Raw genomic sequence first — 27,918 nt, 5'->3', positions numbered from 1 at the left:
GGGCAGATTTCAGGCAAAAGAGTAAATCGGGCATCGGTTACTCCACATTTGCTGGGAGCAGAAGGCATCTCTTTATGTGTTCTTAGTCTGATTCAAAAGGCGGTGTGCCCACTTAGCTTCCAATATATTTTTCCAATTAAATGAGAGAGGTTTTTCCTCACAGGGAGGAAAGCTCATTCCAGACGGTGTCCTCTAGGCTTGGAATAAACATTATAAAGAACACCTGGGTTTGAAAAACTTTTTCTAGTTTCCCATAACCTGAATTATCCAAAGGACTAAAAGTGGGAAGTGCAGCACGTTTCTTGATGTCTCTCCGAACCCTGCATTGGAATGTCTTCATTCACCGAACACATATGGGTGCTCCCGAGGTGCCAAGCCTTGCTCTAGGTGAGAAACTGCATGGTGAGCACGTCCTGCCTCATGGAGCCCACATCTGGAGGCATCAAGAAGGGACTGGGCAGTGGGAGCACAACCAGCTCGCATTCTCCCTCGGAACCTTCCCCCGTTTGGACACAGGGAGCAGGAGCGCTGAGTGCAACAAACGACCCATAGTGAAGGATGGGGAAGTGGGTGACTTCAGAACAAGAGGCTATGGCGGTCACTGGTCACGTGCAATGGGGCTGCTTACAATAGCAAAGGTGGAGGTATGGGCTGGGGAGAATGTCGTGGATCTGGCCGTCCCGCTTCCAGCCCATGCTCACAAGCACCGGGTGTCAACTTGGAAACCTGCCCAGCCACATAACTTCTGGCCTCCATGTCACTGCGCCCCCCTGGTGTCTAGAACTGGTGCAATGGCACAAAGAGGTGAGGATTCGCAGCTTGGGGATGGGGGCATTTAATAATAGACAGGTATCTGAGGCAGATGTCCTCAGACTTTTAGGCACCACATGCCTCTTTGTGGAGCAATCAGGGTATTTGTTGGCAAACAACTGAAGACTACTTGTCCTGTCCCATGCAGGCACAGTTAACCTTGTGACTATTACTTTCTGACCTTCATTCTTCCACGTCCAGATACATGGGGTCTTTGTTGCCCGCCTGCTTCAAGTTAGAATAAGAAAATCCTGCCTGAAGGGTGAAGGTTTGTCAGAAAAGTAAATGCTGTTTGCAAAAGGTTCATTTTAGAAAAGCTCAGTTCTGGAGCTCCAGAACCCACCTATCCCAAGCCCAATACACACCTCCTTTCTCCCCATCCCTCCTCACTGCACCCACCTTCACTAACGGTTAAGGCTGCATGTCTCTGAGAAGATGACAATCCCAGCAGAACAAGAGAGGCTTGGACTCTTCTGTCCATGAAGCCGTAGACACAAGCAGATAGCCGCATTTGGTGGCCATATAACTCTGAAGAAGTCACTTAGGTTTTCTGTGCCTCCATTTCCACATTGTAAAATGCTCCCAATAGGAATGTGTTTCTATTTGTGTTGTTCCCAGTTTAAATGAGACATCTGTAAAACCTTGACCCCATGCCCTGACGCAGAGTAAGTGCTCCAAGAGCAGTAGCCATGATTACTACCATTACCACTGGTGGCCACATTGCGGCTGTTATCATCATCTACATCCATCTTTGAAATAATTGCACATCCTTTTAACGTACAGAGGGATCGCCACTTGTTGGGGTCTGGCACGTCTGCTGGGGGGCTACCAACCTGTGGGAGTCCCCAAGACTGCCAACATAGATGTCTCGTTCAACCTGAGGGAGAGAGTGTGCGGAAATGAAAGAAAATAGTAAAGCGGAGTCTGGAGGTCTGCATAACTTATGGTCAAAACATAGCGAGTTTATTCTTGTGGGTTACAGCTTTTATACCTTTTTTCTTGCTACATTTACTTTATCTCAGCAGAAAAGGGGTAAACAGAAAGGATATAGAAACTCCATGAAAACATTTATCAGGGGCTTGTGATAACCGCTCACAAAGCAGGTTAAGGGGCTTGTGATAACAGTTTACAAAGCAGTTTGTTTTTCAAAGATACACAGTGCAAGCAAACAATGGTGCCCTTAAGGTGGCTTGTTAATCCTGTTTTCCATCAGGAGGTAGAACAAAGGCTTAGCTGCAGGGAAAATATGGGCAGGGGTCTCTTGTCCCTCTTAGGCATCTCAATTGCAGCAAGTTTATTGCTTACACAGAGACTGATGGGGACATGAAAGCAGACAGCACAATGTCCTCATAAACCGCAGAACTTTGCTTTGTATTCTGTTTTTCCCTCAGTGACTCAGCCCGGGGCCTTTGTCTCAGCTCGACAGCCCTCGAGAGGGGGGAGTGCAGATAGGTCCAGCAGCCAAGATGGGGCGAGTCATGCTAACTGTCTCAAGCCCTTGGCATCAACGCTGCACAGCCACTCATATAACACTCCCTAACTGATGAACATGAGAGTGGCCCCAGCATTTATTATGACAAATATCGCTGCTGGGAATGCACTTCTGCATTTCATCCATCATCACCTGTGTGTTTCTCTGTCACATCTCTGCACACAATTTGGAGACATTGCAAAAGATGTTTCCTGCCCAGGAATTGAACCTGGGCTGTGGCAGTGAAAGTGCCGAATCCTAGCCACTAGACACCAGGGAAGCCAACAAGTCTAGGTATTTCCTCATCAATTAAAAAAAGGGAAGGTAAAAGGTTAACTTTCTAAGAGAGCCAGAGTGAAGGTGGCTCCCTGTGAATGGGGCGGGCTGCAGGACCGCAGAGCTCCCAGCAGCCACTGCTTCACTGGCTCAACACCTTCAACTTTTGCCAGCCTGGCCTCTGCTTTGGGCTGTATTGAAGCCAGGAACAAGAAAACTGAGAGGTGTTCCATTGTACCCAGCCTGCAGCACGGCGTGAGGTGGAGCCAAACACTTGCTGTCTTTCTGAGCCTCAGTTTCCCTGTCACTAAAGTGAGGACTTGGCTGTCAGCAGGTGATGAGCCAAGTCCCTCTGGGTCCTGATCTCTGAACTGGCTCAAGGGGCTCTCTGGATAATGACATGTGTAGGGCCCCCTTTCCTCCCCCAACTAGCTCAATTAGTAGAGCATGAAACTCTGAATCGAGGGGTCCTTGGCTGAGCTCCAGGTGCAGATTTAGGTTCATTTTCTTTTGTTCTGCCAGGCCATTGGAACTGTTCCGCAACTGTGTGCAGGGCTCCAGGCGTGAGAAAGCCAAGTGGGCTTCACAGGAATACCTCGTTGGTTTCAGAGACTTCGTAGCTGTCCGCTTGTCAAGAAGATTTCAGTAACAGATGAGCATGCTGGGGAATTCTGGATCTAAAGCTGACATGAAGTCCACCTCAAGCTGAGTTATCCTCTCTGCTCCAACTCACAGTAGGGAAACCAAGCCTGGTTCCAGGGCTCAGTGAGGTTTCAGATAGTAATGGAACTCCTCCTGTGCTTCTCCTGTTCAGATATGCAGCTAGGTTCCCCCACCCCATCCCTCAGCTCCCCTCCCCTCCCCTCCCTTAAAAAAAAAAAAAGAAGAAAAAAGGTGACTATGAAAGCCACCTTTCCTGTGTGAGGTGAAACTGCGGACCCTATCCGAGCAAAACGAGCCAAACACAGCCCGTTGAAGACATGAAAATTTTAGGTGCCGACTTGGGCAACTGCATATCACTGAATATCACAGAGGAAATTCGACACCATCCCGACATTTTCACGTCCCCAGGAAAATGTTGGCAAAAGGTCCTGGGAAGCATCTGCAATTCCTTACCTTCCCCTGCAATTCCTTATGCAAGAAAAATGCAGATCACAATAGGCCTGGGTTGAGGGTTCCCTGCCTGCTTTTAAAATGAAAAGACCAAATAATAAGCAAAATACATTAGGAATTTCAAATTGTACTGCAAAGAAGGTCCCAGCTGGTTATTCTGGGAGTGATATAACTGAGCCTGCCACTGGCTGAGGATGATCCCTTCTGTCCACTGCACCACGAGATGGTCAGTTCCTCTTGCTCTGTCGTCTGAAGCAAGTCGAGGCTCTACTTCTGGTTCTGCCCTTTGTCCTTGGGCTTGGATTTGCTGCGTTAGTGGTTTGCTACGACTGTCAAGACTGTACTGTCCCTTGAAGGTACCACCTGCCACCATAGCTTACACAGCAGGCCTTCAGTACTTTATCCACCTCCTGTTTACTGAGATCTTCTCCACACTCTTGAGTCAACCGAGACTGGATCATGCTTCGGCGTACTCGGTAATTTTTGGAAAACATTTCAATCAAAACCCTTCGATGCTGATCGCTCGTACCTCCAGACTCCCAGAGGGCAAACACTTTCTGCTCATCCGGGGTAGCAGCAGTCTGCGTGGGAAAAGGTACCAGTATCTCCCTGCAACAAGCGTCCAACACCGTGTCCCGCAGCATGCGGTCCAAGTTGCCACTGAAGAGCCTGTGGCCGGGGGCAGGCTGGCCATGTGCAGGTTGAAGAGGAGCTGGATTTCACTCAGCGTGAACACAAACTGTCTCTGAAAGGTGGCCTTCCCAAAGGCGCTCAGTTCCCCGGTCACGGGGGTGCTAGCACAGCCCGAGGGCGGATGCCCGTTGAAGCTGTCCGTGCCCGAAGCCCGCCCGGGAGGCAGCCCGTTGGTCAGCCTGCTGTGGAGGCCGCCGCTGGGGCAAGTGTCCACGGGCTCCTCCTCCTCGTCATCGTCCTCGCCCTCCCCCCTCACTGGCTCCTCCTTGATCCGCACACCCGGCTGGACCACAGGCGCCCGCAGCTGCTCCTTCCGCCGCTGCAGTTCCCGCTCCAGCAACGCGTGGTTCTGCCGGGCCTTGGTTTTGGCTACTTGGATCCGCTGGTCCCCAGAGACCAGCCCGGCAGGCCCTGATTGTGCATCCGGCTTCTTTGGCCTGGTTTCCTTTACAGGATTATAGACTTTTTCCAGTGTGGCCCGGATACCCGTCCACAGCAGGTGCTGCCGCTGGACCGCATCCCGGTGCTTTCTGATGAACTCCCCGTCCTAAGGCAGAATGAACTCCCAGCCGTTGTTGATCCTCACCACGGCCACGTGCTCCAGGAAGTCCTTCACGTCCCCGGTGCAGAGTTTGGTCACTGTTGCCACCTCGTTCCTAACCACCCAGCGGCTCTGCGTGAACTTCCGCATAACGAAGTCTCAGCCGCCGCAGAGCACTCCGGCGGGCACGGGCACGCCGCTGTGACGGCTGGATAAGTCCTTGGAGCACAGGATGTCACGCTTCACCACCGGGCTCCCTTGGACCAACATCGCCACCTTCTGGATGCCGCGCAGAACAGCCACGGAATCGATGGCGGGGCCCAGGAGGCTCATCAAGTTGGCCAAAGGCATGGCCTTCACGTTCTTCATCAGGATCTTGATCTGACCGGCCAGGGGCAGCGTGCGCAGCGGGGCCATGGACAGGACGTTGCTGGAGGCCACAGGCTTGTCTTTCTCCTCCTCCTGGCTGGGCGGCATCAGCATCAACAGGTACTCACTGGGTGACTTGACAAGCTCTGTGTTCTCCTCCCCGCTCGAGCCTGGGCATAGCAGGTACTGGCGCTCGTGCTCAGAGCGGCTGTCCTTCAGGCCATAGTAATGCAGGTGGACCCAGGCCTCCTGCGCATGCTTCTTCTGCAGGAACTCATAGGACTGCAAGCGGCGCTGGTGGGCCTGCTGTGACTCGGGCCGCGAGGACCCCACCGTGATCTGCTTAACATCGTCTTCCACCTCATCCTGTGAAGAGTCCCCTGCTTCATCGCCTGCCTCCCTCTCCCGGTGCTTGGCGTCCGCCTTATCCAGGTAGGAGAAGCTGGGCCGCAGCTGCAAAATGCCATGTGAAGGTGTCAGGTAGAGCTCACCTTGCCTGTAGAGTGCAGCGGCGTAATGGGATGTGTTCCTGGTGGTCTGGGAAGAGCAGAAGGTCTGCTTGTCCATCAGCTTCGAGGAGTACGTGCTGGTCTCATCCACGCAGGCCCCGTCCACGTTCAGCTCAATCTGCTCCCCTTTGCTTCTGCTGCTTGGGCTTGATCTTGGCTGAGAGGTGTGGAATGTCATCGTAGGTCATCGAGGCTGGATGCACGGGATACTGAAACAGATACAGCTTTTCTGCCAGACTCTTGGCCAAGTACACGTGGATCTCCTGTATGACTGGGTCATCCTCTTCGTTGGCCATACTAGGGGAGAGCCAGCCTTGCAGTCCTTGAGCTCGATCTCTCCACGGGGGCCGCGAGGACGACTCTCCTGTCTTCGGTCTAGTACTAACTTGTGGGTTTCATTTCATTTTCATGGGATCCCCTCCAATTGGGAACCAGTGGATTCCTGTCCTTGAGGTCTCTGTGGACAGCGACTAGATGCTGCTTTTGTCCCAAATCCTGACACCTCTCTCCAGGGAATTGCCTCCCTTAGCCTCCTGAATCAGCCAGTATTTAGATTTGAGCCTGGGATCCCAGCCTCTGTGGAAACCATGGATTCCCCATTCCAGGGCAGCTCTCTCACAGTGAACAGGTGAGGAGCTGAGCAGCTAGGAGGGGCAAGTCCAGGACCCTGGGCATCCTCCTGCTTCCTGTCCAGACTCTGCTCTGCTTCCTGCCCAGACTCAGGGAGACTTAGGACCAGATCAGATGGAAACTCTCTTGTTCTCTTCTAATCAACATAAAAACTTAGACAATAGTTCTGGGGGACCTTCCTAGCTTGAAAATGTTGTGGCCAAATCTCTCCAGTTTTGAAACTGTCCAAGGTTACCAAGTGTTTTGAGCCTTGGGAAAGGCGGGGAAAGAGCAGACAGGAGAAATGAGACAAGGAGTTCAGGAGGAGAAAGGGTGTGTGAGGGCCAGGATTCACCCTGACAGTTCAGTGACTGCTTCCTGCCACCCAGATTCCCACCGTGGCACCTTCCTTCAGGTGGTTTCCATCTCTTATTGATGGCCTAAGAACTTGGCTCTATGAAAGGCCCCACCCTATTTGTCTGGCATGAGTCCTGACAAAGTTTCCTTTCATCATTTGGGGGATGGGATGGAGATGCATAGGTTTGCAAGTGACTAGGACCCAAGTCAGGACCTTATGGAATCCCTTAGATTTAAGTGACAAGTAGCCTCCTTACCCAGACTCCCCCTGAAGGTCAGTTGTTTGCAGGACAAGACCTGGAGAAGATCAGGGCACCCAAAGCCACAAAAATGCCCAGGGATGAGTCCGGGCTGGAGATACCTTGGCTCATCTGACTGAGTTTCCAGGGCACACAGGGCAGGGACTCTGAGGGTCTGGCCAGGAGACTGAGCAAGAGAATCAGGGAGGTTATGCAGCAGGTTTCTGCACTGTTGGGGTCTGGCACATCTGCCGGGGGGCTACCGACCTGTGGGAGTCCCCGAGACCGCCAGTGTAGATGTCTCGTTCAACCTGAGGGAGAGAGTGCGTGGAAGTGAAAGAAAATAGTAAAGCGGAGTCTGGAGGTCTGTGTAACTTATGGTCACAACGCAGCAAGTTTATTCTTGTGGGTTACAGCTTTTATACCTTTTTTCTTGTTGCATTTACTTTATCTCAGCAGAAAAGGGGTAAACAGAAAGGAAATAGAAACTCCATGAAAACACTTATCAGGGGCTTGTGATAACCGCTCACAAAGCAGGTTAAGGGAGCTTGTGATAATAGTTTACAAAGCAGTTTGTTTTTCAAAGATACACAGTGCAAGCAAACAATGGTGCCCTTAAGGTGGCTTGTTAATCCTGTTTTTCCATCAGGAGTTAGATCAAAGGCTTAGGTGCAGGGAAAATATGGGCAGGGGCCTCTTGTCCCTCTTAGGCATCTCAATTGCAGCAAGTTTATTGCTTATACAGAGACTGATGGGGACATGAAAGCAGACAGCACAATGTCCTCATAAACCACAGACCTTTGCTTTGTATTCTGTTTTTGCCTCAGTGACTCAGCCTGCGGCCTTTGTCTCAGCTCGACAGCCCTAGAGAGGGGGGAGTGCAGATGGGTCCAGCAGCCAAAATGGGGTGAGTCACACAAGCTGTCTCAAGCCCTTGGCACGAACACTGCACACTGCACAGCAAGGCAGACACTCCTCTTGGAGTCCCCGCCCAAGTCAGGTCATCCACCTCCTCTTTTAAGGACCCTTCATTACAGCGATTCTTTTACTAGAAACACAAGGTGATAGCACATAGATTTCAGTGCCCTCATTCGGTCAACCATCTGCAGCTGCCAATGCCCAAGGCAGCCTCCCTCCCTACCAAGACCTGAACTCAGGATCTTACCTCAAAGAGAAGATGTCCTGTCATTTTTTTCCCATCAGAACTGTGTGGCCCAGACCCTATCTCTGTCTGGTGACCAGGACAGTCCCCTCACCTGTCTCCCAGGTTGGGGAGTGCAGATTCTCCTAAGCTCCCTGTAAGTACCTAACAGTCTCGTGTGGCTCCAGCTCACACAGGAATATCCACGGCCCATATTTCCAAAAACTCTTTTCCTCCCACTCTGAATCCATCCTCTACTGCATGCTCCCCTCACAGAGCAGACACTGTTTTCTTCACATCCTTGGTTTGCCTGCCCATGCCCCAGACTGACCTTTCTTTTGTAGAACTGCCTCTCCCTCTTTGGACAGTGTCTTTCTGCTACTGCACATGAAGATGTCCCGCCCTCCCCTGCTCACGGAGAGAGTGCCTGATCTGAGCTGGGCCATCCTATCCAGTACTTACCTGGAATAGAAGACAGGCAGGGTGGCCAAAGACTACATGAATCTCTGAAGCTCATCCACTTGAGAGAGAGACCCAGAAAATACTGGTCCTTCATTCCTGCTGTGTATATCCAATGTGACTGAGCTCTGAATAAAATGTACAAGTTATAATAATGTAGTAATTGACTCAGCAAACCAGGACACGAACATGTTAGAGGGCGAGGTGTTGAGAGGCGTGTTTGGGGGTGGTGGCAATGAGCGAGTATGTGAAGGAGAGATGGGGCCTAAACTCAGAAAGCAAAGACTAATAATAACTATTTAGAGATAGGGAGCTGAATAATTATGTACACATGGGGCCTGCTGTTTTACTAAACAAATTTTGAAGTATACATAACTCTGATGAAGTATCCTAAATAAAAAACATTTTGCCATATATTTTGTGTATACATTTACATGCACATATATATTTCTATTCATCGTATTTTGAATATAAATTTGTACAGTCATGTTAATCCCCCTTTTCCTTTAAGGATTTGAGTTTGATGTCATGCATAACACGTGTCCCCACCGAATGACTACAGAAATGTTGGCAAAGGAAGCTCAGAGGAAATGGTAGGCAATACTACCCAGTTTTGGCCAGTAAGAGATAAAAAGAATTCTCACAAAATGTTAAAAATGTGACTTGTTATATCGTCTTTCCACAGTAATTTGGGCAGAAATTAGCAAAATCGAAATGTATAAATACCTTGATCTGGCCATTCCATTTCCAGGTATCTGCGGAGAAGTAGACAGGGGATGCACGATAGATGTGGGTGTCAGTCTGATCCCTGCAGCTGTGTTTGTAATAATACAGATTGAAGCAATTTCACGGCCATCAGTTTGAGAAGGTTTGAAGAATGATCCACTTGTATCAAGAAGGCCCAGCACAGAGGGGCCTCTCAGCAGTGTTCATCCATGACTGAATAAAATGGATTACAAACCTCCAACCCTTTCACCTACATTTCTGTCCCCAATGCTCTTTCTCTCAGAATGCTGCAAATCCCCTTCCCTAGAGAGGTGCCTGCCCTACACCATCCCTGCCGCAGGATCCTCTCCTGTGGGAGCTTCAAGGAAGACTAGTCTGTCCTGAAAATGTTCTCTTATGCCTCCCCCTATCATTAGGAACAATGTCCTTTGACATACCCTCCCGTCCTCCGGGCTGCCACAGCACCTCATTGGGTAGAACCACCGTGTCTTGTTGAAATGATCTGTTTGTGTTCTTCCACTCACTGGCTTGGGTTTCTTTAGAGAGACATTAAATACCTGAATCCCAAGTGCTTAGCACAGTATAAAGAAAATTAAATCCTCAATAAATGTTCATGAGAAACTTCCCTCAACTGAATGTGCAGAGGAATATTATTAGCATCACTACTTCATATATAAGCAAGGGACACGTACTCTGGCATCTGACCTAGGGCAGAGCTGTTTGATGTAAGAATGTATGTCTCCAACCCTTCTCCACACATGGTTATTCCCTCTAACTCACACTGACCTGAAGAGCATCCTCTGCTACAGCAGCACCGATGCTGAGGCTCCTGGGTCAGCGGAGTGTTCATCCACGACTGAATAAAACTGACTACAAACCTCTGAACCTTTCTTGGAGTTGAAGCTGCCCCTCATTATAAACCAGCTCTGATCTAACCTGTGGCTCTCCCTGGCCAGAGGCAGGAGATTCCTGTTGAGTAAGTTTCTCTCAGTCCCCACTACCCTGCTCACGCTGCTCCTTGAGGGTTCAAATGATCATAGGCATTGCCCATTTCCCCTCAGGCTTCTGTCCTGCTCTGTCCTTATTCTCCCCTTCTTTGGTTTTCACTTACCAATGGCTTGTCCTTTGTGGATTATTCTCATCCCCTAAACCTGCTGACTTTCTTTCTTCCACCTGTTCCCGCAGCTCTGGGATTCCAGCGTGTAGGCTCAGCTCAGGCTCCTGCAAAGGACACAGAGTCAGGTCTCAGCTGAAGGTCCCAGGCAGTATTGAAAAGCATCTCAGTTCCTCAGAAGCTCAGAGAAAACAGAGCACAAAGGGACCTCAGAGAGGTACAATAAGCCTCTACCTTACTGATCAGGACACACTGAAGCCCAGAAACACTGAGACTCTCCCAGGCTCCCTCCCTCACCACTTGGTGGCAGCAGATCCACCACACAAGTCTTGGCCTCAGCCTCCCTGTGCAGAGCAGGTAACTCACCCTCCAGAAGCTCCCTGCTGCCATTCAGAAAACTTTAGATGAGAAATAGCAATTTCCACTGTGAAAACAAAAACGGGAAAAGCCCCTTTCCTTGGACAAACCCTCTATCACAGTTCTACAGTCCTGGCCTTTATACTTGGTCAGTTGTCATTCACTGGCTGCTAGACTGGGGCAGGGAGCACATAGGATTAAATAGTGTTTCACACAACCCTGCTTTCCCGGCCTGGGCTCTCAGCTCCTCCATTCTTCCTCAGAAACTTCCTTCTGCTGTAACTGCTGGAGAGTCCAGGCCCTCCTGTGAGTCATTTCTCCATGAAGATCCCTGTTATTTTCTTCCTGTCTTGGAGGTAGAGAGAGCAGAGATTGGTTCTGGGACTCCATAGTCTTAGGTTTTCTCCTAAGCCAGCCAGAGCAGCTGAAAGCAATCATGACTGAGAGGGGTCAGGTGAGTGAAGAGGAACACGGGCTTACAAGGACAGCCCCTCGTGGAGATGGTCAGGACCGTGACACAGGCAATGTCTGACCAATTCTGCAGGGGATGATGCAACAAGGATTGCATCATCCTTGCAATCCAGCATCCTCGTGGAGGATGCTGCCACAAGGAGAAAGGGGAAGAACCAAAACAGTAGGGGGAGAAGAAAAATAAAATGTTTTCAATAATAGAAAAACTGCAGAGCCCGGAGGCAAAGCCCCCTGTCACAGAGGGTTAGCTCCAGGCTGTGGAGCCTAATGAGGAATTTCTGGCTGGACTTTGCTCAGCCCCGGGTCAAAATGGTTTTGGATCAGTGACTTTGTTCCCTCCGCTTTCCCTGTTTCTGAACAAGAATCATTAGCAGTGTTATTCTGTGACTGTCCCACCATTGCACACTGAGGACAGACAAGGCTTCTGACTTGGATGCTTTGTCTTCCTCCCTCGCTTCATCTCTTTATTCTTTTCAATAAAACATATCTATTGGGCTGACTTCCTAGTTGAGGGCGGTAGAATCCATTCAGCCTAGTTTAAACAGAAAAAGAAGTTGCTTTCTTTTTGCAAAAAGGCCCCCTATTAGGTACAAATGGTAGTGGAAAAATAGTAGGAGAAAAGTAAAATACATAAGTAAACTACATTTTTTCCTCTTAACATTCACACAACAAGAACGGCTAAAAATGGATCAGAGATCTAAATAAAAAGCTAAAACTCTAAAATTTTATAAAGAAAATGAGAAAATCTGTGAAAATGCTTCAGATATGACACGAAAGTAGAAACAATGAAAGAGTAATATTGATACTTGACATCTACAAATGTTGAACACATTTCTTTTTTAGGTCAATGATACAAAAATATAAAAACCAGAAACAGACAGAGGAAAATATTTGCATAACATGTGTCTGGCAAAATTCATGGATCCCAAATATATAACTAATTTTTGACTCAGTTGTAATATAATCAACCTATTTAAAAAGAAATATGCAAAATTGTGAGCAGCATTTCACCAAATATGGTCTGTGTGTGTGTGTGTGTGTGTGATGCATGAGTATGTGGAAAGCTACTCAGCATTATTAATCATTTGAGAAATACAAACTAAACCGTAGGATACACCATCACATAGTTTTTAAGATGGCTAAAATTACAAAGAGTCTTAATATCTACTTTCGTTCAAAGTGTGGATCAACTGGACCTCTCATTCATTGTTGGCAGGAATATAAAATGCTACAATCAATTGGGAAATAGTTTGACAGTTTCCTATAAAGTTAAAAATACGTTTATAAACAGTCACTGATTCAACTCCCAGATACCCAGCAGATATAAAAAATATCCATACAAAGCTTATATCCGCACAAAACTTACATTCCCTACAATGGAAAAACATCTCTGCTTTAGATCTGGTTGTTAGAGAAGTCTGTATAAACATGTTTGAACTTGAAGCTTGATTGGCAGGAAGAAGCAAGCCATGCCAAAACTGAGAAAAACCTTAAACCCGAAACACCGCATGTTCTCACTCATAAGCGGGTGCTGAACAATGAACACATGGACACAGAAAAAGGAACATTACACACTGGGGTCTGTTAGAGTTGGGGGTCTAGGGGAGGGATAACAGGAGGTGGGGAGATTAAGGAGGGATAATATTAGGAAAAATATCTAATGTAGGTGATGGGGGAATGGAGGCAGCAAACCACCATGGCACATGGATACCTGTGTAACAATCCTGCAAGATCTGCACATGCACCCCAGAACCTAGAGTAAAATTTAAAAAAAAAAAAAGGAAAACATTAAACACTAATCAAGTAGCCGGCACAAAGGCTCTCAGATAGGAACGAACATGGCTAAGAAAAACGTTAATATTTCTTGAGAAGAATGAACTAAGATGGTTATGACAGACAGTGAAATTCTCAAGAAACAAGGAAGCCACACCAAAGAAAATTCTAAAGCCTAATTGAAGAATAAAAATCATATTTTCTAAGAACAGCTTCACTAAAAATATTATAAGCAACAAACAACAATATTCTGACGCCACAAATATCCAAATTGTGTGTTAATTTTAATTCCTCCTCTATGTATACAATATAAGACCTCCATGTAGCTTAAATGACAATGATGTTAGTATCAATACTTGCAGAAAAGCTTGACTAGCATATAATTAATTGTCCAATCTAGCTGGGCCCGCTGGCTCACACCTGTCATCCCAGCATTTTGGAAGGCCGAGGTGGGTAGATTACTCGAGCCCAGGAGATCAAGACCAGTCTGGGCAACATAGCAAATCCCAATTTCTACAAAATAGACAAGAATTAGCCTAGCCAGGCATGGTGGTGCATGCTTGTAGTTCCGACTTCTCAAGAGATTGAGGTGGGAGAATCCACTGAGCCCAGGAAGGTGAAGCTGGTAGTGAGCCCTGATTGCTCTACTGTATGTACTTCAGCCAGAATGACACAGTGAGAACCTGTCTCAAAAAAAAAAAAAAAAAATTGTTCAATCTAATGCTACACATTAAGTTTTGCTTTATATTTGGGGTAGATTTTCTTTCATAGTTTATTATGTTTCCCTCTATGAGTTCTAACAGTTTTCTCCTTAACCTAAGGTTAACCCACTTTTACCATATTCTTATTATCATCTAGGGCATAGAATCTTCCCTTTTTGTCAAAGCACTCTAATTGTTTATTGTATCATTTCAGAATGAATGTTTTCTACAGGGCTGCTGCAATGCATATCTTCTCCTGTGACTTCTTTTCCTTGAACTGATGGATTAGAACTTCTCTTATATATTCTTTGTTTTCAGTTTTCTTCCTTATTTGCTATAATTCACCTTGTATTAACATGTTTGGTTAAAGTATATGAAAACAAAACCTTTGGAATTCTTGCACATGCAAAAATGTTTCTACTATGTTCTCACATATGTTTGTATGGTGTGTATAATTGTTTGTCTGAGTATAAAGGATTCAAAATTGAGTTCTATAAGAAGCTTGCTTCATTGTCCCCCAGCCTTCTATTTGACTTCTTAAAATTCATACTCTTGATGTTAATATAGTTTTGGCAGATTACATCACATTTCTGGCTAAATTGAAGTCAGTTTATTTACAAAGACAGTTATTAAAAAAGAATGTTAAAATGAATAATGAAGACGTTTTCTCTGATCAAAAACAACTATCTCTATTATGTCATTCTATAAGTTATTGGCTAAGATTTAACCTGACTCAACTTTTCAAAATAAACCCTAATACACAAATATTATTTGGTGTTCAAACTAAAGCAATTCCCTAAAACAATAAAAAATGAGACAATGCCTTTGCAACAGAGTGAGACATCTCAAAATATAACTATATATATGTATATATGTGTACATATATATATATATTTCTGAAAAGTCAGTAAAAATTAACAGATCCTAAATTTTCACCCTCGTAAAATTGGATACTTCATATTTTTTTTGTCATCATTAGCCTTGATGACAAGGCCAAAGATAGACATTTACAATTTTGGTTAAGTGTTGTTACTTCTAAATCTCAAGCAGTTGAGCATGAATACTTTCTAACTTTGGGAAACTTAACCGAAGGATTCAAATTCCACCGTTAATGAATGATGTAAAGGCAAAGTGGTTCGTCACACAAAGCAGGGAAGGGTCCAGCTGTCCACACACTCACGCTGAGTTCTATACTCCTAGGCATTCTGCTGCCTCTGCGCTAGGTGAAGCCTTTTCCCTGGAGTAGTCGAATAATAGGAGATGCCTTCTAGACTGGCTAACAGGTAACACATACAGTTAAATAGGATACGCTCCACTGTTCAACAGCAGAGTAGGATGACTATAGTTAACAGTAATGTACCAAATCTTTCAAAATAGCCAGAAAAGAGGACTTGCAATGTTCCCACCATGTGGAAATGATAGATCCTAGAGGGGAAGGATGCTTTAAATTCTCTGACTTGATCATTACACATTATATGCATGTAACAAAATATCACATGCACCCCATGAATATGTAGAAATATTAGATCTCAGTAAAAAATAAATAAAATATCAAATAATACAATTCTCAAGAATAATTTTTTAGAAAAATATGGACAAAATAACATTGACTTTTAGTTATAATTTTTGTGGAGTTATTTTATTAAAAATATTTCAAGTTCTTTGACTAAATAATGATTATTCATTTCTGACTGTATTCACAAAATTTTGTCTGCATGGAAATTGTTAATGATTACATGTGTCTAATTCCAGAATTACAAACAACTAATAAAATTTTGTTTTGGCCTCTCACAAGCTCAAATGTAAAATTTTGTATTTTACTTCCATGAAATCTTATAAATAGAAATTTTCAGTTTATAATATTTTAAAGTGCTCTCTCTAGATCCTGCAGAGCTATACTACAAATGATGGTGGAGGCTAACAATACAATGAAAAGCAGATTCAGTTGTTACAATTATTAATTTTTTTTCATCGGAAAAGTAAAAACACATGTATTATGCCCCTATACACATATATTTACAATTTCATAAACTAATTAAAGATAATGATAGAAATTACAGAATTTACTTACTAAAGACAAATAAAATCAAACCAAACAAAAAAAAAAAAAAAAAAGGAGAACAAATACACTAGTATCCGTGATAGGATGAAGTTATATGTGTCTAGCCCATTAGGGAGCAACACGGTTTCCATTTTTAGGATATGCTACCTTAGAAAAACAAACTGGGAACAGGGCCAGACTTTAGTCATATCCCTTGATAAAAGTCATCGCTTTCATGTGGATAAAGCAAGTTTTAGAGTAATGAAAGGGAAAACAGAGTTTCCTAGCTATAGTTTATGTAAATACAGATGAACTTCAACATATTTGTACTTAATTTTTTTTTTGCTGAGAAAAACTTCAGTGTATCTATTGCTACATTATTCTTTCCAATAAAAATTTTAAGTAAATTCAGTAGTTTTCTTACAATAACTTTTCCAGGATATTTTCCACAGTGTATTGCTTCAAATGGTGATTTAAAAAATCATTATGTTTATGGAAGGTTGTGGTAAAGAAGAAAAATGATGTATTTAAGTGCAGAAGAGGGCAACAAGCCTAATGGACAGAAAGCATAAGTGAAATCTCAACTCTACAAATGGTATTTCTCTGGAATCTTCACAAACCATTCATTTTGAAGTTTTAATATAGAAAGGTGGTTAGCACACACTCAAATGGCTCCATAATACATTTTTCTCTTTCTAGCTGCAATAGCTCATTCAAAAATTACACAGTCCAACCAATTCAGAAAAGAAAGGATACATAGTATTCCTTTTAAAGTTACTATAAATAGATACAGTCTTTAGTATAACTATATATCTGTACATTTTACATAGACAGGCTACTACTGGCCTCAGGTAAACTCGTCACGTGCATGTTGACATGTTTATTTGGCCTCTCAAAAGTGCTGAGATTACAGGTGTGAGGCAGTTTTCATTTCTAAGAGCAACTGTAAATATGTTGGATCTCCTTTTGAGTAAAGTCCATAAAATATAAATTTGTTCTTTATTTTCCTCTTTAATATAACTCTGATCAATTTTTATGAGACTCAATGACCCTGCCATATTTTGAGCAGCCTATGAATTTTCTTTACAACTTATGATGCAAACTTAATTTTCATTTTGTGTTTCTATTTCCCCCAATCTTTGCCAGTGTGGTGTTTATCTGTTCCTGACAGCATTTTGTTTCTGAGTCCTTCGATCCTCTGATATTAGCAGTATATCCGAAAAGTCAGATTTCATTTGAATATTTTAGAAATTTTACAGAAAGTGCTGTATTGCACTTTGATGTATTTACTACTTTTATGTTCTTCTTTTGCCTTTTCTTAGTCTCATTATTTTCCCTTTATTTTCATTTTTAATGTATTTGTGAATTTTCCCAGTGCCTGTTGTGATCCTTAATCATATTATAAGTTCTTTCTGCACAAGTTATTTGTGAAACATTGTACCTTTGTTATCTGTTTCTATTGGGCATGCATTAGGGTTGAGCTGTAACCTACAGGAGACCTTCTCATCAACGGACATATCTGCAGATGTAACTCACATGCAATCTTGCAGGGTGTTTTTCTGGCTCAGTGAACTCCATATCATATAGAATTTGTCTTCTTAATTTCGTCTTTTCTTTTCCTTCTTTTTTTTTTTAATTTTTTATTGGATTTTAGGTTTTGGGGTACATGAGCAGAGCATGCAAGACAGTTGCGTAGGTACACACATGGCAGTGTGCTTTGCTTTTCTTCTCTCCTTCACCCACGTTTGGCATTTCTCCCCAGGCCATCCCTCCCCACCTCCCCCTCCCACTGGCCCTCCCCTTTTCCCCCCAATAGACCCCAGTGTTTAATACTCCCCTTTCTGTGTCCATGTGTTCTCATTTTTCATCACCCGCCTATGAGTGAGAATATGCGGTGTTTCATTTTCTGTTCGTGTGTCAGTTTGCTGAGGATGATGTTCTCCAGATTCATCCATGTCCCTACAAATGACACAAACTCATCATTTCTGATTGCTGCATAATATTCCATGGTGTATATGTGCCACATTTTCTTTTCCTTCTTTCTGACAGAAAACAGTTATAGAGCTTTTTGTGGCATCTCTTGCCTGGCCTACTGTTTCCTTCTTTTTTAAATTTATTTTCGAAGATAGTTTTGTCACTGCATAATCAAGATTTAAGTCCATTCTCTGTCCCACTAATGTGTCAAACATTGATGTTGTTCCAAAATAAAGGAACATAAAGAAAATAAAATTTTACACTTAAGAGTTAACCATGTGCTTTGCTAACCTTTGCTCTTTCTTATTTCAGTCTGAATGCTTTTGGCTCTTTCCTAAGCCTAATGATCTTGTAAATATATACCTATCCCAACCCAGCTGTACCCAAACTATAAGCCAAACTTTACATGTTGTATTCAGAGTCTAGCTGTTCCTTGATTACATATACAATATTTTGTCAATCATGTTGTTATTTGGGTTGGCTTCAGAAAGAAAGACAAAAAAATGCTTTATATACATAATGTCTTAATTCCGTGGTATAAAATTTTTTTAAAGTAATTTGCTATTCATTTACAGTAAAAAAAAAAATGGGGAGTGACATCAGCAAGACAGCAGGATAGGAGTCCCCAGGCTTCACTCCCTCCTAGATCCAACGGCAAGAGAAGTGAATTTCTTCGATTGCACTGACCCCTCTCACAATTGGCATAGCACCCACCACACAGAGAATTATCCTGGATCCATGGTTTGTACAGTGGGAAAAGTGAGTTGGAGATGAACATTCAGCTTCTCCCCATTCTGGGACCCTTCACAGAGCAGTTCACTCCTGTCTCATCCCGCAGGAACACTGGGAGTACTGACAGGGCTAGATTAATGGCAGTCAGGTAGAACCAAAGAATGCAGGTGTGGTTCATGGCCATTTCTCCACCCTGGAGCCAACGGCGCTTCCACGCCAGAGAAACGAGCCAACATCATCCTGCAGGAAGCATAGTCTACAGGTCTTTCAGACTCCAGTCTGTAACCATCTTCCAGCTATTCCCCCGGGTTGAGCAGCAACTACAGGTCAGGGATTACCTGCAGAGGGAGCATTTGCCCTGCCCAAAGCTAGACAGCCGTTCTCCCCAGACTGGCTGGCAACAGCAGGTCAACAACTACCCATGGAAGGGGAACTGTGTCCCACCCAACCCTAGCTGCTGAGTGGTGACTCTGACAAACTTACTGCTCTGCTTAAGCCTACCTCAGGCTAGGAGTCAAGCCCAACACTATGCATAGCAGTGGAGCACAGTCTTTGGCTTTACTCATCCCCCTGTGGCTGAGCAACAACCCCAGAGACCTCACCCACTCAGATGCCCAGCACATAGCCCTGCTCAAGTATGGACTTTAAATAAAAAGACTATCTAGCCAGGGGAAATAATAACTTGCAGCTCTGCTGAATTAAAGGGAATTGCAGAGCCTCGCCAGCAGCTCCACGTGATGGCAGAGTCCAGCTACTGGCCTCACTAGAGCACGAAGCACAGTCAATAGTACCACTTGACTTCGGAGTACAGGAAGCAACCCAGTCTAATTAGAGAAGTCAGTAATCGGGTCTGCTCTCCAGAGTCGGGACCAGCCAGCTCAGCCATGATCCCAGGCTAAACTAACTAGTAAAGGTCTATTGCCTCCAAAACACACTTGCAAAAAAATGGAAGAAGTAGCCACCTCCTCAACATAAACACAAAGGGATTATTTTTCAAAATTAGGAAAAGATGACAACAAAATAAAATACTGAGGCTCCAACAAGGGACCTAGATGAAATGGAGATCTATAAGCTTACTGACAAAGGATTCATAGTAGTCATCTTAAAGAATTTCAGTGAATGCTAAGAAAATACAGATCAAAAATTAAACACGATTTAAAGAAAAAGGAAGAGCAAAAGGTTGAAAGGGCACAGCCCAGTGCTAAAACTGAGTATCAGTAAAACTCCTACAGGTACAGTCAGGGGCTCTGTTCCTCTGCTTTGCTGAATTGTAACTCCCAATCATGACAAACATTTTTGAGTTCTTTTTAAGAAAAATTGAGATCATATATTCTATTGAATACTTGTGTCAGAGTACTGAATACAGTTTCAATTTTCATGGTATAAAGTATATTTGGATTTAAAGAAGCAAAGAAAATAAAGTAAGAAGTAGCTGAGTAATATTTGCTACTTGCCAAGAAATTGAAGACAAGGTAGAGGCACTGGATTTCCTCACATGCTCAGGAAGAGACTCTGAGCCAATTGTATGGGACTATTAAGTACATGGTAAATGTTGGGCTATAATTAGCTGAAGTATTGCTAGTTGAATGAAAATCAGTAACTAACCCCCCCGTCATTAGTCTAATTTTTCTTCTGTGTTTACTTGAGATCAGTGTAAAAAATACAGGACCCATTTTTGGCATTTTTTCCCACCTGACCTTCAATATGTACTTACACAGATTTTGGTTTTTGTGTTTAGACATCTACTCGTAACTAAATGCTCAATCGCGTGCTCACACAATGCTGTTAATTTTTGAATACATGCAGCATTCTTCTATTTCAAATAGAATACAAGAGAATCCCCTCTACAACCGTAAAGCAGTGATGTTACCAGAAATCCAGCCATTTGGGGGAGGTGTTTAACTGCTTTGATTTTTAAAGATTATGTTATGACCGGTGACCTCAATTAGTATAGCATTGGTAAGAGAATACTAATTGCTTAGTTTCCTTTCAACATTTTTTTTCTTCTGTATTGTACCGAGTATGGATCATGATAGGTTTGCTTTTCTGTAAAATTTGATCTTTCATAAGAAGCAGTTGACAGCACTATTTGATCATCTCTCTTACCCTCCACACAAAACTGAATACCTTTTTGCAGGATACACACACATCTGAAACTAGAGATATTTCAATCAATCAAATTAAAATAGAATACTTCTTAGACAAAACATTATTATAATATTTTCCAAAATCATGTTCTCCACAACAAATCTAATTTGTCCAACCACCCTTATTTTTCAAGGTACCGATCATGTTTCCCCAAATGTGCTACTAATCAGATTTCTTTCTGTCTTTCTAGAGCATGGAAATATGTCTCTTTTTAGGAAGGTGTTCATATTCTTAATGATCACTTAATTTTTTTTGTACTGTTTCTTTCTTTCCTCTTGGGTATTATTTTACTTACTATTTCTTTAAATCACCAGTATGTCTTTCTGTGTAGAATTAGATGCCTTACACTTGGGCTTCTTTATTAAATTTTTTTTAGAAAATTTAATTATAAACAGAATCCAAATTTCTATTAAACATGGACACAAGGGAAGAACATTCTGAATAAGCTAATTCAAAAAACCCAATATTCTGAGGTCATTACATACACAGAGAAAGTGTTTAAATATTTTTATTACATTATATATAAGACAAAATATATGTGGTTAAAGATCATAAGATTCCTGACAGTCCACTTGGTGGCATATAACTAGCTTTCTTAAAAAACAAGAAAAATTGCTTAAAAATTTCAGTAGGAATCGGCAATCCAGGCCCCAGCTGTCACTAAGGGACTGAGATGACTGGGGTATGCCTAACAGATCTTCAGAGAGAAGGTACTGGGAAAGAATCAACAGAAGACAGAGAAGCTGGGCTGAAGAAAGAGGAAGCTGGGAACCCTGCATGGGGCTGCCTTGCACCAGAACTCATTCCCCATCAGACAGGCTGGACTGACCTGAGCACCCCTTGGTCTGCTGACCTCTCCTGGCCCTGCCTGCTTGCAGGGCAGCTTTGGGTGCCTGGGGGCCAGCATCATGGCTCCTGCACTGAAGGACCATACCCAATGAGCAGAGAGCTCCAATGGGGTGGCCCTCAAGATAAACTAGCCTGCTGGCTCCCCAACAACACCGAAGCTTCCCCCACTCCCACAGCCACCCCAACATCACTTTTCCAGTACGTGTGTGTGTGTTTTGCCTTTCTTGCCACATCAGTTCATGTGTGTGCCTGCACCCTGCCCTGCCACCGCTGTGGTGGGAATGCAGTCTGCTCCTCTTCCCACTCCCAGACCACCACTGTAGTCAATGTCTTGGCAGTGACAGAGTCAGCAAGCCCCACCTCTGCCAGCGCCCAGCCCCTGCACCAGCACTACCGGGAATGCAACTAGGCACGGAGAACAGCAGACCACCCTTCCTCATCATGAGCCACCATGCCTGCCTATGGCACAGAGAGTACACACAGACTTGAACCCACCAGCACCCCGCCCCTGTGCTAACACCATCACTACTGCAACCACGCAGGCCCCTTCGCCTTACCCCCAACTCGTGCTGCCTCCACCACTGTGGTAAACACCAGCACAGAGGTAGGCATTCTGACACCCACTAGCACCCAGATGCAGTCGACACATGCACTCTATCGTGTTGTCACTGCCACTGCATCAGGCATGTGCAAACAAAGATGGATCCTCCCGCCACCGCACTATGAAACACACCACAGCACCCATCTGACTATAGCTACCGCTGGTCCCAAAGCACCTCTGCACCGGAGTGCACTGGATTCTTCACTTGGAAGAGTCAGAGGACAAAGTTGAGGCCTGATGGAAGTTTCTCAGAGTTGGAAAATGCAGTCCAGGAGTTGGGGGCTGAGCACTGGCTCCCTAAAATCTTTCAGATATGACCCAGTTAGCTCAACCCATCTTTTACCACAGTCAAGCACTCAAGGTCATCAGATAGGATAAAATACAATAAAGAGCCAAAGGTCAGCAGCTTCAAAGAATGAAGAAACATCAGCTCACCAAGATAAAAAGGAACCCACAGAAGAACTCTGATAACTCAAGAAGCCAGTGTGTCTTCTTTCCTGTCGATGACTGCACTACCTCTCCAGAAATGGTTCTGAACTGGGCTGACACAGCAGAAGTGAAATAAATAGAATTCAGAATATGGATAGGCATGAAGATCATTGAGATGCAGAAGTACACTGAAATCTAATCCAAGGAAGCCAAGAATTATAGTAAAACATACAAGAGCTGACAGACAAAATAGCCAGTATAGAAAAGCATGTAGCATACCTGATAACACTGAAAAACACACTACAAGAATTTCACAATACAATCACAAATATTACAGCAGAATTGACCAACCAGAGGAAAGAATTTCAAAGCTAGAAGACTGGCTTTCTGAAATAAGACAGATGAGAATGGGGCGGGGGAATAAAAAGGAACAAACAAGACCTCCATGAAATATGGAATTATATAAGGAGAACAAATGTATGACCCCATGGTGTCCCTGAAAAAGACTGGGAGAGTTTAAGCAACTTGGAGGACATATTTCAGGGTATCACCCATGAGTACTTCCCCAACCTAGCTAGAAAGGCCAACATTCAAATCCAGGAAATGCAGAGAACCCCAGTAAAATGATCTACTTCACAAGAAGATCATCCCCAAGACAAATAATTGTCAGATTTTCCAAGGTTGAAATGAAAAAAAAAAAAAAAAGTTAAAAGCAGCTAGAGTGAAAGGTCAGGCCACCTACACAGGGAAGCCCATCAGACAAACAGCAGACCTCTCAGCAGAAGCCTTACAAGCCAGAAGAGATTAGGGGTCAATATTCAACATTCCAAAAAAAAAAACAAGTTCCAACCCAGATTTTATTTCTGGCCAAACTAAGCTTCATAAGCAAAAGAGAATGAGCTCCTTTTTTAGCCAAGGAAATGCTAAGTGAATTCATAACCACCAGACTTGCCTTACAAGAACTCCTGAAGGAAACACAAATATGGAAAGAAAAGACTGTTATCAGCCACACACACACACACACACACACACACACACACACAGACTGAAATACACAGACCAGACTATAAAGGAACCACACAAACAAGTCTGCACAATCACTAGCTAACATCACGATGACAGGATCAGATCCACACATGCCAATACTAACTCTGATTGTAAACAGGCTAAATGCCCCATTTAAAAGGCCCAAAGGGGCAAGCTGGATAGAGAAATATGACCCATTGGTATACTGTTCAAGAGACTCATCAAACATGCAGTAACCACATAGGCTCAAAACAAAGACATGGAAAAAGTCTGCCAAGCAAATAGAAAGCAGGAAAAAAATAAGACAAACAAAAACAACCAGGGGTTACAATTCTAAACTGCACATGAAACAGACTTGAAACCAGCGAAGATCAAAAAAAGACAAAGAAGGGCATTCCATAATGACAAAGAGTTCAATTCAAAGAGAAGCCCCAAATATCCTAGATATATGGGTACCAAGCACAGTAGCACCCAGATTCATAAAGCTCTTAGACACTTTTAAGGAGACTTACACTCTCACACAATAATAGTGGGAGATTTCAACACCCCAGTGACAGTATGAGACAGATCATTGAGGCAGAAAAATAACAAAGATATTCAGCACCTGAACTCAGCACTGGATCAAATGGACCTAATAGGCATCTACAGAACTCTCTACAAAAAAGAAGAGCATATGTTCTTCTTATCACCACACAACACATGTTCTAAAATTGACCACAGAATGAGTTGTAAAATACTCCTCCACAAATGCAAAAGAACTGAAATCATAACAACCACTCTCTCAAACCACAGCACAGTCAAATTAGAACTGAAGACTAAAAAGTTCACTCAAAATTATACAACTACATGGAAACTGAATAACCAGGTCCTGAATGACTTTTGGGTAAATAATAAAATTAATGCAGAAATCAAGAAGTTCTCTGAAATTAATGAGAACAAAAATACAACAAACCAGAATCTCTGGAACACAGCTAAGGCAGTATTAAAGGGGAAATTTTTAGTACTAAATGACCACATCAAAAAGTTAGAAAGATTTCAATTTGGCAACCAAACAGCACAACTAAAAGAACTAGAGGACCAAGAAGAAACCAATCCCAAAGCCAGCAGAAGAGGAAAAATAGCCACATAAAGGCTGAATTGAAGGAGATAGAGACACGAGAAACCATTCAAAAAGTTAACAATTACAGAAGTTAGTTTATTTAGAAATAATAATAAAATAGATAGACCTCTAGGTCTATGGCGAAAATCCATGTGAACGCAATTGCAAACAACCAAAGATATGTTATCACTGACCCCACAAACCTAAACATAACCATCAGAAAATATTATGAACACCATTATGCACACAAACTAGAAAGTCTAGAAAAGAAATGGATATATTCCTGAACAAATGTAACCTTCCAAGACTGAGCCAGGAAGTAACTGAATCCCTGAACAGACCAATAATGAGCTCTAAAATTCATTCAGTAATAAGCCTACCAACCAAAAATGCTTACAGCCAGATGAATTCCCAGCTGAATTCTGCCACATATACAAGAAAGAGCTGGTTTCATTTCTACTGAAACTATTCCAGAAAAGTGAAGAGGAGGAACTCCTCTCTGATTTATTCCACGCGCCAGCATCATCCAGATACCAAAATCTGGCAGAGACACAATAACAGCAACTAAAACAACAACGACAACAACAAACACTTGCGGCTAATATCCTTGATGAAGATTGATGTAAAAATCCTCAACGAAATACTGTGAACTGAAATTAACGACACATCAAACAGTGTATTCATCTTAGTCAAGCAGACTTTATCCCTGGGATGCCAGGTAGTTTCAACATATGCAAATCATAAGCATGATGCAATGCATACACAGAACTAAAGACAAAAACGACATGATCTTCTCAATAGATGCAGAAAAGTCTTTCAATTAAAGTCAACATCTCTTTGTATTAAATGCTCTCAATAAATTAGTTATTGAAGGAACATACCTCAAAATAATAAGAGCCATCTATGACAAACCCACAGGCAACATCATAATAAATGGGCAAAAGCTGGTAGTGTTCCCCTTGAAAACTGGCACAAGATACCTCTCTCCACTTCCTAGCATTAGAAGCCTCAAACAGAGCAATCAGGCAAGAGGAAGAGATAAAGGTCATTCAAACAGGAAGAGAGAAAGCCAAGCTAACGCTGTTTGCAGACAACATAATCCTATATCTAGAAAACCCCATAGTCTCAGGCCAAAAACTCCTTCAACTGGTAAACAGCTTTAGCAAAAAGTGCAGACACAAATGTGTGTGCGGAAATCACTAGCATTCCTCTGCACCAACATCCGTCAAGCCGAGAGTCAAATCAGGAACAATATCCCATTCACAATTGCCACAATAAGAATAAAACACCCAGGAATACAGCTAACCAGGGAAATAAAAGATCTCTACAAGGAGAACTACAAAACACTGCTCAGAGAACGCACCGATGATACAAACAAATGGAAAAACATTCCGTGCTCACGAACAGAAAAAATCAATATTGTTAAAATTGCCATACTGCCCAAAACAATGCATAGATTCCATTGTATTCCTATCGAACTACAAATGACATTTTTCACAGAACTAAAAGATAAAAACTCTTTTAAAACTCACATGGTACCAAAAAGAGCCTGAATAATCAAAGCAATTCTAAGAAAAAGAGCCTCCCTCGGCCTCAGTCATGGCGAGTAGCAGTGGCGCCGGGGTGGCGGCGGCGGCGCATTCTGAATGCGGTGCGGGAGACCGTGGACGTTCTGCTTGAGATTTCAAGGATTTTGAATACTGGCTTAGATATGGAAACTCTATTTGTGTACGGCTTTGTGAACAAGGAATTAACCCAGAAGCTTTATCATCGGTTATTAAGGAGCTTCACAAGGCTACGGAAGCACGAAAGCCTGGGCAACAAGAGTGAAATACCATCTCAACAAAAACGAAAGAGAAAGTGACAGACTGTGGCTGAATTATGTTCTACTGTTGGCAGGAAAATAGAATATGCTGTGAAAATATGACAAGCTGACTCTCTGAAGAAATTCTGATGAGATATGTCAAGCTCTGCAAGGATTTGAAGACTGCATTGTAGTCAAGAATGTACAATGAAATTACTGCATGCAGCCGTGTAGAAAAATTTTCCTTTTTAAAAGAATTATAAAACCATAGCTTTATAAATCAGTGGAAAGTGGCTTACAGAGAGAGCTATCAGATGTGTTTACATCACATCTTATTCACTTTTTTAACGGCTCGGATGCTTCGGCACTGCTGTGTTCATATTGACGTATTCCTTATTTACAGCTCTGATAGCTTTCATTTTCTAAGCAGTCCTCTATCGGATGTGCCCATCTGCTGTGCCTGGTTGAAGTATAGTGGAACCCATCAGTAGTCATGTGTAGTAGTTATGACTTGTTGACATTTCCATTACAAACTTTAATTTTGAATTGTTTCTGCATTATAACTGTGGATTTATATTGTATTGGGCTGAAAGTTGAGATTTCAGCCACCATTTGTGAATTTTGATTTAGATTCATTATGTATATTCAGAATCTTGTTTTTTAAATAAGAGCATAGAAAACATTTCTTGTAATCTGCTCTTTCACAAAGAATATTTCGTTTTTTAAACAGTTTGTTGGGCAGCTAATAGTGTGAATCAGGTCACTTTTGTATATAATTAAACTTTTAGAAACTTGGATTTTAAAAGTGATGACAATGCTTAGATTAGTATTGTTTGTAATTCGAATTATTTACATCTAGTGAGGCTGTTAGTTGAGAATGTGTTCTTAAAGTTTTATACCCTTTAATGGAGGCCTAAAAAAATAATGTGTAAAATGAAACACGGCAAACATGCAAAATTCGTATTTACTTTTATTACATAAAAGTAATTTTTGAGTCTTACCTAATAAATCTTGAATGCTTATTTAATAAATTATTAGATGGGTGATGTGTTTCAAAATATATTTGCTGTTTTTTGAAGAAATAAGGACAGTCGGCTGGGCGCGGTGGCTCAAGCCTGTAATCCCAGCACTTTGGGAGGCCGAGGCGGGTGGATCACGAGGTCAACAGATCGAGACCATCTTGGTCAACATGGTGAAACCCCGTCTCTACTAAAAATACAAAAAAATAGCTGGGCACGGTGGCACGTGCCTGTAATCCCAGCTGCTCGGGAGGCTGAGGCAGGAGAATTGCCTAAACCCAGGAGGCGGAGATTGCGGCGAGCCGAGATCGCGCCATTGCACTCCAGCCTGGGTAATAAGAGCGAAACTCCGTCTCAAAAAAAAAAAGAAAAAAAGAAATAAGGACAGTCATTAAACATAATGAAACAATCAGATATTCTATATTAGGAATCATAAGTATGGCTTTTTTTTAAACCTTCTTAACGGA

The 27,918-nt window shown here is 43.1% G+C and overlaps 1 long non-coding RNA gene and 1 pseudogene across 2 annotated transcripts in view; one reads left to right on the top strand and one right to left on the bottom strand.

The window, feature by feature from the left end:
- Nucleotides 1-1,754: 1,754 nt before the first annotated feature.
- The window catches only part of LOC100412151 (DNA-directed RNA polymerase III subunit RPC5 pseudogene), a 158,349-nt pseudogene continuing 132,185 nt past the window's right edge, over nucleotides 1,755-27,918 (bottom strand). The window contains exons 6-9 of the transcript XR_013529186.1: nucleotides 10,425-17,729; nucleotides 9,314-9,401; nucleotides 8,591-8,715; nucleotides 1,755-8,035 (exon numbers count right to left, since the gene is read on the bottom strand). The product of XR_013529186.1 is annotated as a DNA-directed RNA polymerase III subunit RPC5 pseudogene (transcript). The remainder of the gene's footprint in view (nucleotides 8,036-8,590; nucleotides 8,716-9,313; nucleotides 9,402-10,424; nucleotides 17,730-27,918) is intronic.
- Nucleotides 4,626-9,001, top strand: LOC128930127 (uncharacterized). The gene is made up of 2 exons (XR_008477784.2): nucleotides 4,626-6,410; nucleotides 7,815-9,001. It is a non-coding gene; the product is annotated as an uncharacterized LOC128930127 (long non-coding RNA).

This window comes from Callithrix jacchus, chromosome 18, assembly GCF_049354715.1.
Source record: "Callithrix jacchus isolate 240 chromosome 18, calJac240_pri, whole genome shotgun sequence".
NCBI lineage: Eukaryota > Metazoa > Chordata > Mammalia > Primates > Cebidae > Callithrix > Callithrix jacchus.
The sequence above is the reverse complement of the archived record's forward strand: the minus strand, read 5'-3'. Positions and strand labels throughout refer to the sequence as shown.